This window comes from Martes martes (genome assembly GCF_963455335.1).
Source record: "Martes martes genome assembly, chromosome: 3".
Classification (NCBI taxonomy): Eukaryota; Metazoa; Chordata; class Mammalia; order Carnivora; family Mustelidae; genus Martes; species Martes martes.
In genome coordinates, this window is record NC_137890.1 from 184,524,764 (window position 1) to 184,533,627 (window position 8,864).

Here is an 8,864-nt window from a genome sequence, read left to right on the forward strand (position 1 = left end):
GTCATGGTCCCTGGGTCCTGGGATCGGGCCCCGCATCGGGCTCTCTGCTCAGCGGGGAGCCTGCTTCCTCCTCTCTCTCTCTCTCTGCCTAATACATACATAAATAAATAAATAATATTTTTTCCTTAACCTTCTCTGCTTTTATCAATAAGTTTTAGATAATCAAATTGTATATTAGTAATTTAACATATGTTTTATTATTTGAGTAATTTCTTAAAAAATTTGAGTGTTGGGGCGCCTGGGTGGCTCAGTGGGTTGAGGCCTCTGCCTTCGGCTCGGGTCATGGTCCTGGGGTCCCGGGATCGGGCCCCACATCGGGCTCTCTGCTGGGTGGCGAGCCTGCTTCCCTCCCTCTCTCTCTGCCTGCCTCTCTGCCTGCTTGTGATCTCTCTGTGTCAAATGAATAAATAAAATCTTAAAAAAAAATTTTTTTTTTTGAGTGTTTTGGGCGTCTGGGTGGCTCAGTCCGTTAAGTGTCTGTATTCAGCTCAGGTTGTGATCCCAGAGTTCTGGGATAGAGCCCAGCATTAGGCTCCTTGCTCAGCAGGGAACCTGCTTCTCCCTCTCCTTTTGCCTCCCTCTCCCTCTGTCTGCCCCTCCCTCTGCTTGTGCTCTCTCTCTCTTTCTCTGTCAAATAAATAAATAAAATCTTAAAAAAATAAAAAAATAAAATAAAAACATACGAGAGTGTTTTAGGGAAATCAAAAATTGGGGTCTTTTATGTTGTATGTTAATTAATGAAGAAAGCCCAGAGATTAACAACTGTTTGAATTTTACTTGAGTAAAATTAGTAGTTGTCAACCGAATGTTTGATACAGTTTGATTATGATTTATAAAATGTATTTTCATGCTCTATTTCAATTTAATATTTTCATATTTTAATTTAAAACATAGGTTTTCAGCTCTAAAACATAGGTAGCTGAAACCCCTGCTCTAGTCCAGTTCTGTGGTCATTCTGTTTAGCCCATAGATCAAATGATATACTTTGAGATCAAGGGAAAAAAAACTGGGTAGGGAGGGGAGAGAAGAAAAAATGGGCCCATATCTAAATAAAATACCGCAATCTCCCGTGGGAAACACTGCCATCATTGTACCCCAAACAGAGATGTGAAAATACTGATGGTAAAGGTGACAGAGGCCCCGGGAAAGGCAGGGCTGTGTTACAGCCATCTGGTCTGAATCAGTTAGGGACGCAGGACCTAAGCCCCTTTCCTCCTTGCTTGCAGTTGCACCATAACCGTCTGATTTGCATCTTTTTGAATCCTTTTTTCTCCTCCCTCCCTCCCCGCCCCCCCGCCCCTCCCCAATCGTGATCCTTCCAGGTTTCTGTATCATACTTCCTTGAGTATTAATGAAAACATTTGATGAATCATTTCAGATTTGAGTATCTGTTCGTATTTCTTTTTCTCGACAGAAATTATCAATAAAACCCAATAATTTAAACTAGTGTGGATTGTTCACAGCGCTTGTGTTCTGAGACGGCGTCATAGACTTGTTTCACAATAGTTAATCTTCAAAAGATGAGAACTTGATACGCCATGGTAAAAAAGGCTTTCAAGCCCCAGAAAAGGGGTTGAACTAGTTGGTGATTTTCACAGGCACTTTAGGGTTCAGGGAGGGGCCATGGAAGAAGCAGTGGCAGGAGCAAAGAATGGGGGTGACCTACAGCACCCACCCCTCCCCCTGCTTCATCACAAACTCAGTTTCCACCCCTATTGTCTTTTTGTTCCAGATCAGACATCGCTGGAACGAAGGTTATGATGACGTCCCAGATGAGCTCTAAGGTCTTTTCTGACCTGAACTTCTGTGAATTTATATTTTCAAATCCTCTCCAAAAACCAGAAAACTTCAAGTTTAAAGAGGTGTGTGATAACTGTGAGGCACAAGGTAGGAGAAAGAAGCCATGAAGAACAACAGCACCAACAAATCAATCTTGCTCACCTGTTCTTAAGAAATTAGACACTTTCTATTTAAAAGTAATGAAAAATACGTTTAAAAAGTGAATTGCTTCAAACACAAAGAGGTACAATACAAGAGAAACAAATGAGCAAGAAAAACTTCATTGGAACCTTCAGTTTGGATGTCCCGCAGAGACAGAGCTTAGAGATCCGACCAACAGCAGAACTGGTTCTCTCCTGAGAGGCTCATTTTCAAAGCAAGGAATGGCTCTGAACACACATGTGAATGAGGACAGGCACACATCATGGAAATGCTTGTGTCCAAGGTCTCAGATTTCTGTGCATATAGGAGGTTACTCTCCTGGTATCCACAACAGTTGACATTCTCTTGCACATACATGAGACATTAAAGACAACAATACAGAGTGCCTTCAGTTGCCTGATGGTCACTATTGGGACTGTCACAAGATATATTATCCTTCCTAATGAAAACTGGCAATCATCACCCAGTGGTGGGCGTTTTAAAGTAAATATTTCTTGACAAAACCTCACGATACAACCAAAATTCTTTTTACTTAGGGGAAAATGTTTCTAAACATTCGCAGAAATTTTCTGGTTATAAAAGGATACATTTTGTGAATTATTGTTTTAGGAATAATTCTAATGTAGTCCCATAAGTTAAAAACAAATTTTAGCAAAAATGAAAAGTCTATTTTAGGAATTGTTTTTCATCTGCAACATAATTAATAGCTATAAGAAAACAGCTTTGGGGAGAGAATCTAGGAGAAACTTCATTCCATTCAATGCCTAGGTTCTATAATAAAGGAACACACAACTGAGTGACCATGCAGAATAAAAAGGTATATGTTATATAAAACATGGTGTACGTGGTATAAAAAGACAAAGAATGAAATAAGGGGTGGATAGGTCATAGACTTTTAGTTTTTGGCTAGTTACGTTAGATATGCCTAGTATGAATGAACAGAATGCATAACAAGTGATTCAAGTTTAAGCTAATAACTATGCTTACATTCTAGCCTACTACTCTTTAATGATAAAATCAGTCAAGTGAATCCATATTGTGTAAGGGGGAAAGACATTTCCCAAAAATGTAGGTGGAGAAGGTTAATTCTGGAAATCTTGTGGTTTTTTTTCTTCCTTCATAAAGACAAAAATGGCTGGAGATCATTTCCCATGATTAAGGCAGCGGTGTATGGGCAGTGGAAGTATTTCTGTTAGTTGTTATAACTTCTTTCTGGACATGAGGCTCCTTTTAGTCATTTAAAATAAATTACTAGCATAACTTCCCCCACTACAAACTAAAAATGGCAGCAGTGAAACCCATTTGCTGTTTTAGACAATGACTAATAGAACAGATATTTCATAATATCCCATGATTCAGTTTAAAACAAGTCATTAAAACCAATTCTGTATTTAACTTGTCCTGGAAAGATAACTAAGGTCACTCTTTAAAATTATTCATTTATCAGACCACATGTACATGGAAGAAGAAGTAAAATCTTTCCACGTTTCACGAAGAAAGAAGGCAGAATGAAATCTGATTTAGGGCAAAAGAGGGTGAAAGTAAAATATTCAAAGAAAAAAATTTGCATTAGGAATTAGATTTCGGGGGCCCCTGAGTGGCTCAGTTGGTTCAGCATCCAACTCCTGATTTCGGCTCAGGTCGTGATCTCAGGGTCCTGGGATTAAGCCGTGAGTCAGGCTCTATGCTCTGCAGGGAATCTGCTTGAGGATTCTCTCCCTCTCCCCAGCCCCTTCCCCTGCTCGTGTGCTCTTTCTCACTCTCAAATAAATAAATAAATAAATCTTTTTTTTTTTTTTTTTAAGATTTTATTTATTTGACAGACAATGATCACAATTAAGCAGAGAGGCAGGCAGAGAGAGAGGAAGGGAAATAGGTTCTCTGCTCACAGAGAGCCCGATGTGGGGCTCGATCCCAGGACCCCGGGATCATCTGAGCCGAAGGCAGAGGCTTTAACCCACTGAGCCACCCGGGCACCCCAAATAAATCTTTTTTTAAAAAGGGAATTAGATTTCTGTCTTTCTAAGGGAAATTCTCACATTTTCCTGAACAGAGGTAAGTGCTGGGATATGAAGTTAGAAAACAGTCTCATAGCATTAATTTAAAATGGTCTTTAAAACATTATTTCAAAATTCCCAAGTGCAAAAGGAAACTTTCTAATTACCGTATTTTGAAAGGTGTCAGATAAATAGGTAAAGAAACGTATTAGTTAATAGAGTTGATTCTTTTGCTTGTTCTAATAAGGGTTTGCCTTCTCTTGAGGTAACTTGGCCTATATATGGAGGTCTAGAAAGCTCTTCAACAGACTATAAATTATATGTAACCACTAGCTTGGAAATTTCTACCCTTGACATTTCTGGTTTTGCTGCCCATTTTGGGGGCCCAGGAGAGGATGCAGGCAGGGCAGAGTGGTACAGTTTCCTCTTAACCCTTCAATCAGGAACAGACTGGTACAAAGGGGAACGCAACCACAGGGCAGGGATCAGGGTGAGCTGAGGGTGACCGAGGTGGACAAGTACAGGGTAGGGTTCTGTATTTACTTAAAATGTTGTTATTTTGCTCACCACGGATTTCTTATTTTGCATTAATTTTAACTTCTTAGGACACTGCATTACCAAGTTTTTTGGCACCCGGTTAAATTTTGCATGTGACGTGAAAGCCTCACTCCCTCACCCTGATCCCGGCCCTGCTCGGGCAGCGCCTGAGTGCTATGTTCCAGAAGCTCTGTGGAGCCAGACTAGAGCACAGCCTCTCCCTTTGACCCACCTCAGCTCTGATGGGCCGGGGGAAGCTCCTCTAAGACCTCTGCTCTCCCTGCTGGCAAAAATGAAGACGAAGGATAGAGAAAGCTATCTTTGTCTCACAAGGGACTAATGGGAGTGTTAGGAAACAGGTATCACAGATAGAATTGACACTAGGACTAGTAGCTACGCTTTCTTCTGGTGCTTATTTGTGTTTGGACAGGAACTGTAATGATCAAAGGAAGTAATGCCCCGAACATGGGCTTAGCAGGAGAAAGGAGTAGTCAGGATAACTCATTCACCCAAAATGTATGAAAAACTCCTCCAAAGCACACTAAGTTAAATAATGAGAGGTTTGATGCTCATACATTGTAAAAGCGACATAGAGCTCTTTTAAATAACAAAAAAGGCAGGATTTTATGTGGCTGAGCTAAAGCTAAAAGCTAAAGGTAATTTTCAATTTTTTTTTTTTAAAGAATTTATGTATTTGTCAGAAAGAGAGAGCTACAGAGGACAAGCAAGGGGACCCCGATGTGGAACTCGATTCCAGGACCCTGGGATCATGCCCTAGGCTGAAGGTAGAGACTTAACCAACGCAGCCATCCGCGCATGTTTCAATTCCCGAAAAGAGCAAAATAAGACTTTCGGTCTTACTGCTGAACTTTCATCAGACTTGCTGGTATCCATCTCCTTGCCTTTTCCAAAAAGACATGCGTACAGTCCTGAGGCAGGGGCAGATGCCGCCCTCCTCTACCAAGAACACTGGGACCCTGCCGTCTCTCCATTTCTGTCTGACCTCAGGAGAGTGGAGAAAGGGATTAAGGTTTACTGAGTAACTGCTGGGAGTTGTTGCTTTCCGAAGTGTTATCTTACTTAACAGCATCCCTGTAAAGGGAAAGAAATTCTCACAGAGAGGATTAGGAGATGTGGGAAAGAAGTTTTAGTTATAGCAGTTGTTAGAGCTAGAACCATGGGCCCCTAGGTGTCACACTGTTTTCTCTGGAGGGACAGATAAGACTAGATGTAATGTTACTGTGTCTTCCATTTGTAGCCAGTAGTCTGTCCCGTCATAGGATTGTTCGGAAAGGTGAGATACAGGGCCTTCATTCAGTTCCATTGTCCTCCTTGGAAGGAAATGTTGGACACTGCAGTACTTTTTGTAAACTGGAAACTAAAAGTAAAAGCTCTCTCAAAAAGTCAGTAAAAGCTCTCAAAAGGAGAGAAGAGAAAGTTAGGGGCAGTGGTCTAGTTAAATTATTTTGAAATTAATGCTGACATTAAATAGATCTGCTGGGTATTGGTTTTTAGGCATTAACATGGGTATATGTCTATTTTACGCATTTCTATTACAGATTCAGTAGAGAAAAAAAAAATACCTAAATATATATTTAATTCCACAGGATCCCAAAGCACTTTGAGGATTTAAATTGATAAGCCAACCTCAAAGGGACTGATTCTTGCAACTAAAACACAGACACCTCTGGGGTGAAATGTGGCAACAGTTTGACAGGCATAGCAGTAGCTTAGGCCAGAAAGGATTTATCCAATTAAAATTATGGGATGAATTTTGGCTGGCAGAATGTAATTACCAGCCTTGGAACGAATCCAGGATCCTGAGGTTAACACCCCTCCTCTTGCCAACAACCCTCCTACCTGCCAACACTCCGAGCTGGAGAAGGCAGGATCTGACACAATCGCACATAATACTGTTGTGACATCTCAGTACAATGATGATGATGTGAGAAGCATCATGAACCTGATTTTTTTTAACACTCATTATGTTACTTATTTTTATGCCACATTAGGCTAGAAACCAAATGTCCACATAAATGTTAATTTCCTCAAATCTGTGTTTAAAAAGTATAATTAGAAAATAAAAAATAGATTTAAAAATTAATTTATTCTGTCAAAGTAGTTATTTAGTGATTATTTCACTTCAGGAACGAAATTGGATCAAAACGGTGACATTTAATCCTTGCTATATATATTTTAAAAAAAACAGGTTTTTGTAGGAGAAATGTGTTCTCAAGGTTCACTGGCCTAGAAAAAAAGGGAAATGCTTAATGCCTGGTTCAAATTGCTTGTAACTCTGAGTCAACGGGCAGGTGCCACTACTGCTTTTGTCCGGGGACGGGTCCAGCCCCTGCTCACCAGCGCTGGCGGTGTTTCTCAGGGGAGCCTTCACTGAAACGGTGCCCTCCGCGCGCGCTCCGAAGAGCCCCCTGCTGGGTGTGTGATTAACGGATAATGACCTCATCATTAGATTCTAATGCCCTTTTACAAAGTCATTCATTAACAAGAGACGAGTGTGGAGAATCCCAAGCTAAAGGAGAGGGGCGAGAAGGCAATTCCAGGCAGAGCGTTAAGCTCCGGGCCGCAGGGCTGCGGAGGGCTGCAGGGGCGGGGGCGCGGAGGGAAGCCGGCGGGGGCGGGGGCAGGCGCAGGAGGCGCGGGCCGGAGGTCAGGCGGCGGCCCGGGGAGCGTGCTCCGCGCTACGCGGCGGTGGGCTGGCGCGCGAGCCGGGCGTCCGGGGGGCGGGGCCGGAGGCGGAAGCTGCGCGCCGCTCACGCGCGGCGGCGACCCCTGCTCCGCGCCGCCCCACCCCGCCGCCCCTCCGCGCGCGCCGGTCGGTTTCCTCCTTCGTGCGGAGCTGCGGGAGCGCTGGCTGGAGAACCAGTCCCGGGCAGCCCCGCCGCCGGCCGTGCCTCGCTCCCGGGCCCTGGAGACGCTGCTCCCGGCGGGCGTCGCGGGGCGGCGGGGGACTGCCCCGAGGCCCGCGCCGGCTCCGTAGGGTTAGCCTTCGGCCCACGTGGCCGCGGCACACCGGCCCCGCTGCGGGGCGGCGCAGGGAGTCCCAGCGGCGGATCCAACCGCAGCCCGCGCCCCCGCCCCCTCGGCGAGCCTTTCTGCCGCCCCGAAAGCGCGAAAGGTGGTGCGTGCGCGGGAGGCAGGTGATCTGGCGGAACCGTCGCGGGCGGCTCCCCTCGGCGCCGGCCCCGCGCGTTCCTCCCCAGGGGCGGCAGCTTTTTGGTTTATGGCCGGAAGTCATGGAACTGTGATTGGAGGGACGGGCGGACGGGGAGCGCGTTCTCCCAAACCACTGAACGCTGGCGGGGTTGCTCTGGGTTACTTTGTGAGGGTAGAGGCAGGGAGACACTTACCCCTTTTGCTCGCAAGCCTGACTGCCCTCCGAAAGCCTGGTGGCCGCTAATTCCAGCTTTTGCTGTGAAGGTAGATTTTTCTAACACCATCTTTGTGTGATTTAACTGTCCACAGGGAATCAAAATGTGGAATGAGAGGATGAAACTAATCCTTTCTTTTGCACTGTTAGGGGTTGCCATAAACACCATTTGTTAAAAAGCATAATTATGTTGGGAAAGTGCCTGATGAGACAATTAAGCTACATAAACACACTGAAAACAAATGAAAGCCAGAAGACGCCCACACCCCTTGTGTAAAGCAATTTTTTGTTTACATAGAAACGAGAGAGGTCTGAGCTGCCTTATTACAACGATATTATTAATGCCTACAAAAACCTAATGACCATATTTTTATGACTTTTCAGGCAGGAGGTGATGGCCACAGTATGAAAAGTTGCTTACAAACCTAGACGAGTCATCTACCCCTGGATTCCCTCCTGGTTAGGACGATCAGGCCAATGAACAATCTTGGTGAACAGAAGCCAGAGGGTTTATGCATCGACAGTACTGTTACTCGCACGAGAGCACAGTTCAGCTTAAACTCAGAAACTTAACGTCTGTCTCGGGCTTGGACACCGTTCACCGCGGCATTCCCCGCCGTGAGAGCATTGCCTAAGACAAAATAACCCTTATGGAATAACTTGTTGAATGAATTCATGAGGGCCATATTTAGTTTTTTAATATTTAAAAGAGTCCATAATGTGGCCCGATCTTGAAAAGGGGAATTATTTTGTAATTAATCCACTTTCAACAAAAGGGCATCAGTCACGTTTTGGGCATTATTGTCAGATTTCAGTTCAAGGAAAAGAGTCCTTTGAAAAGATTTTAAACTGATAAAGGAACTTTGGGGATTAAAGTACGAGAGGAATATAGTCAAATAGTTGTCACATACAGCACCCAAATGAGTCCCTTTTATTTGTTCATATATTGGCTGTAGCATGGCCCATAGAGATACCTTTCCTTTTTGCCAGGAAGGTAGTTT